General features: G+C 56.7%; 1 pseudogene; it reads right to left on the bottom strand.

Moving 5' to 3' along the window:
- Positions 1-4,376: 4,376 nt before the first annotated feature.
- Positions 4,377-5,011, bottom strand: LOC139703772 (putative exonuclease GOR; annotated as a pseudogene).
- Positions 5,012-5,024: the final 13 nt, after the last annotated feature.

Genomic DNA, 5,024 nt, shown 5'->3' with positions numbered 1-5,024 from the left:
GGTGTCTCCAAGTCCCGCAGCTCCCTCCAGTGGGGCTGCTCTCCTCGCCTGGCTCCTAGCAATGAAGGCCTGGCCCTGCCCCTCAGCCCTGATATAGCCCAGGGTGGGCGGGGAATCCCGGGCCTTCCTGTCTGGGTGTGCACCTAATTCCCTCACCTTGGATCAAAACCACAGCAGCCTGAGGCCCCGCCTTTTACCTGTAGGAAAAGGCAGGGGCCTGAGTCAGAGAAGACCTCCTGCTTTCGAAGCTCAGAGCCAGGTTCTCTACCCTGAGCTTTTCCCAGAGAACTCACTACATACAATCGCCCCCCCTCCACACACAAACACACACACACACACACACACACACACCGACCCCCCCCCCCCCCCCAGATTCTATAGCCTCCCAACCCTCATTGTCTCAGGACAAGCCAGGAAGAAAGTCCAGCTGGGAGAGTTGGAGTGCCCAAGAGAGCGCAAAGCACCAGGAGCCATGTGTCCCTAGAGTCTGCCATCCCTGGGGGCCTCTGTTTGCCTGAGCTCAGGCTTCTCTTCTCTCGCCTTCTCTGGGAGCCCTCGCTGGCCTGTGGACAACCTGAGGACACGATGTGGGCGGGATGCACTTTTCCCACGAACACGGCCTGTGTTGGGTACACCTAGAATCCCTCAGCCCTGGAGCACTGGGAGACGCCTGCTGCAGACAGCTGGGCTGGGAAGACCAGGACCCTAGCCCCTCCCAATCCCGACTGACACCCCCTCCTCCTCCCTTCCCGACTTGACCTAAGGACCCAAACTCAGACTCTTCCTTCCCATATATTTGTGTCTTAGGACTAGGACCTGTGTCTTCTCCCATGGATAATATTGCTTTCTATCTTCGGCTCTGTTGCTCTGTTTGGCTTGGGGCTGGGGGTTGGATTTGGGTTGGGGGGTTGGATAAGGGGGATGGACGTCATTCCCACTCGACCGCTGAGCCACGTCCCAGTCCTGTCCTGTACTTTCTTGACATCCAGGGTCTCCATGTGTTGCTTGGAGCCTTGCCAAGTTGCCGAGGCTGGCTCGGAGCCGGCCGTCCTCCTGGGGCAGCCTCTGCACTTGCTGGGATTATAGGCGGGGCCCCAAAGCTCCCACCGGGCCCCGGGCCTCTCTCAAGCTACCTACTTCTTGCTATCCTTTGGAACTGAAGCTTCGCAAGTTCGCAGCCATCCTCAAACCAGAAAACACTAGGAACTTTCAGAAAGTCTCTGAGAAAGGAGGTGTAGTGTGGCTAGCATCCAGGAGCATAGCAGAAAAACTAGGTTCAAAGGGATCTGGCTTTGCTCTCTTTGGTTTCCTCCTACTAGGCCAGTTTTCCAAGGGCGGGAGGAGTTGCACTGGGAGTAGCCCAAAGACAGGGAAGGCGCCCTGAGGTGTTTCAGCTCCCTGTCCTACTGGGTATCCTCCTAGCCTCAAGACACCACCAAACCAACAGCTGGAAATCCCTCTTGATTCCCATGTGTTCTGTCTATGGGGTTTGGACCTGGTTTTCCTGGTCTCCCGGACCTAAGCCCTTGTCAAGATTTAGCAAGAGGGAAGAAAGAGCTCCAAGGCCAGGACCAGAAGCTTCCCGAGATGAGATTGTTTTCATGCCGGACTAGGGATAGTGTTTTTCCCGTCCCTTCGGAGTCACAACTAGTGAGAACCTCCCCATTCTCGCCTTCGCCATGCTTCCCCTTGGACTCCGATGCCCAAGCCAGAAACAGTGTGCTGGCCAGATCCGATCGTCTGGGGTTTGAAGGGAGGGCGACGGTGGCTTTGTTCGAAGAAATGCTTCCATTTGGGAAGATCAGGACGGGAAGAGATCTCACACCCATTTCCATCATTTCACTGCTCTTTCCCATGGCCCTAATTCAGGAAGAACTTTCCAGCACCCAGTGTTGGAGGGACAAGGGTTCAACGTCACTGCTCTGAATACTGCCCAAGGAATGATACGTGAAATACGAGTGAAACCCAACAAGGACCTTGGTAGGCAGGGCACAAGGGTCACTTGTGGGGGAGGTAGGCTCTGTGGTGTTAAAAGATGAAAGAGAGGTTTCATAGGGATGCCTTTCTGAGGGACAGGCTGCCACTTTAATCCACCGTTGGCACAAAGTTGGCTCTTCAATACTCAGTACCAGAGAGAGAAAATGGAGAGACAGTGAGAGAGAGAGAGAGAGAGAGAGAGAGAGAGAATCAGAGAAAGAGAAAGAGAGAGAAAAGAAGAAAAGATACTCTATGTGTGTCTATCTCGACTTGTGCAAATGTTAGAGGTGTGGTTTTTGTGAAAATCACCAGGTTGTGAAATATATTGGCCAGGGATCCGTGAAAGTGAAGGATCTTCTGTTCAATGATAAGAATTCTTCATGCACCTGTGAAAGCTCAGTGCAGATCCGTTTTAAGTTGATTTGCTGACCAGGTCTATGTCAGTATCGACTTCCTTCGAATTTGTCCTTCTAACTTGCACTGCACTGGCTCTGAGGAATGGAAGCACAGCCTGTGTTCCACAGCTGGTTTCTGTGTGGCTGAAATCTTGCTGTTCCAAGGTAGTCACACCCCAGGTGGGTGCAGTTGAAACCCTCAGGTGAATCCTGAGTACCCCCAGGCAACGGGATGACCTACACCTAGAATCCCAGGGGCTCAGGAGGCTGAGGCAGGAGGATCATGAGTTGCAAAGCTGCCTGAGTGAGGGCAAGGTGACAGGCAAGTCCAGTGAGCCCCTGCCTCTCAGAGGATGCCAAGGACTGGGGATGTGGTTCCGTGGTGGAGTGCCCCTGAGTTCCATTCGTGGTACCCCAGAAAAAGATCATCCTGGTAACCCTAAAAGATGAGCCCCAGCAGAACGGAGTGAGAGCGCTTTATGACTGAAATTTCCCTCATGAGCAAACGTCCACCAAGGTGCAGAGGATGAGAAGAAATCCCGTGGTGAACACCTGTGTGCCCGCGGCCAAAGGGCAGGAATTCTTCAGTTGTTGCCCTACTCGATCCCTATATGGCCCACAAAGTGACAACCCCCGAAATCCTGTTGTCTCTCCCTCACGGGAAGTCCATTTCCTAGGCCTTTGGCTCTGCCTTTCCCACACTTCTCTTCCCCATCCATTTCTTCTGTCCCTGCCCTGGGGCAGAGGTGGTCCAGAGAGCTCCCCCTGAGAGGGAAGACCAAGCCCAGAGACTGGCAGTTTCTGGGGGCTTCCGGAAAGTGGAGGGTGTGGGATCTCATCTGCTGAGGGCTTCGCTGGCTTGGTTGGCCCAGGTCGCAGGAGGCCAAGTAGGCTTGGAGAGGCCAATTCTGGAAGCCCCAGTGCAACCCCGTCCCTGAGAGACCAGAGAGGCTCAGGCTCACTCTGGGCAGAATCTCCTTTGTCGGCCACCTATGCCTCCGAGGCTCCTAGCTGACTCCCAGTCTGGCCGACTCCCCCACATCCATCCCCTGTCAAATGCCAACAGAAGCAGAGAGACAAGTTTCTCATCCACCAAACTGTATTGGAGATTGCAAAATCACACAGCGAATCGGGACAAATAGGCACGGGCCGGGCCGGGTGGGATGGGAGGGAACCAAGGAAAGTGGAGGGGTTTTATTGAAAAAAAAAAAAAAGAAAAGAAATGGGCACGAGTCATTTGGAACCAAAGTTCATTGGCACTTGGGGCGATCGGGGATCTCCTGTGACGGGGAGTGGCGGTTCCTAGGCCGAGGAGGTCTCCAGGTCCCTGTGGGCAATCCTCCCAGGAGCTTCTCTAAGAAGGAGGAAGACAAGCTGTTTCCTGGTGTGGGTTCATGAGAGAGTTCTGGGACAGGCAGCGGTGTTTCCTCAGCTCTGCTCCAGTGGGTTGTCAGAGGCGAGACCCCGCTTTCTCGGGGGTGGCATGGGGCGGGGGTGAACGTTCCCAGCCCCAGGAGGAAAGGCGTCCGTGAGGCCTTGCTCCCCCAGCTGGAGGGAGGTGACTGCGGACAGCGTCAGGCAGGTTCCCTTTCCAAGCAACACAGCATCCCAAAGTACAAAAGCACAACCCGGAGGGCGGCCTCAAGAAGCCTGCCCCAGCCCAGCCTCCACCCATTCTCCATCCCTGCATTCCACACAGAGGAGCAGAAGCCCTTCAGGTCTCTGGGGGTTCACGGTGGAGGGGGGAGCAGTGGGGTGTGCCCCTGGCACCTGGCTGGGAGCCAGTTGCAGTGGAGAGCAGTATCCAGAGTGGACAGGGGTGTGGGACGGGGGAATCAATGGAAAGGGGCAGCGAGGGGTGAGTCTGAGCTTTTGGTTGTGTCTCCTCGTGGGCCGGTCCCCGCGTGTCTTGAGGAAGTGGAGGGGTTGGCTCTGGAGTTTGCCTGCAGTTTTCGGCGGAGGCCTGAGTCCAAGGCCAGGCCAGAAGAGGTGCAGGAGAGCGGGTCAGACGGAGGGCAGGGGTCCGAGGGTGTCCTTGTGGGCGGAATCTTCTCGCAACTTCCAGAGCACTAGGTGCATGCAGGCGCTGGCGTCCTCCCTAGGGCTGTGTCCGCTGGCGCTGGTCTGGATGCTGCGGCTGAGGTAGCGGGCCACGAGGCTGCGCAAGGAGCACTTGTAGGGGAGGCCGCGGGGATGGGGGAAGAGCACAGCCGTGTCCACCACGGAGTGGTGGATGAGCTTCAGGGCTAGCAGGTCGCACTGGAGGCTGTGTCCGATAAGGATGGTGTCGGCGCTGAACAGGCTCAGCAGGGCAGTCTGCACGTGGGGCAGCCTGGTGCGGCAGGAGGGCCAGGTGGTCGTGGGTCACCCCCGAAAACCTGGTGTTGTAGTCGACGATCCGGTTGTTGGGCTTGACGAAGGTGTCGTAGACGACCCGCATCTCGGTGTCCACCACCGTGACGCGCGTCAGCTCCAGCCCGTGTGTGGTGTAGCACATCTCGCAGTCCAGGGCGTAGACTCCTGGGTGGGCGTCCTCCCTGAAGGGTTTCTCCACAGTCCTCACGAATCCTTGGCAGGTCTTCCTTCCTGCCATCCCGGACGTGTTGCCTGGCCACCTGACAGCCCCTGGAGCCCGCTGGCTGGGAGAGCCGC

This window comes from Marmota flaviventris, unplaced genomic scaffold (assembly GCF_047511675.1).
Source record: "Marmota flaviventris isolate mMarFla1 unplaced genomic scaffold, mMarFla1.hap1 Scaffold_1290, whole genome shotgun sequence".
NCBI lineage: Eukaryota > Metazoa > Chordata > Mammalia > Rodentia > Sciuridae > Marmota > Marmota flaviventris.
This window is presented reverse-complemented; position numbering and strand designations above follow the sequence as displayed.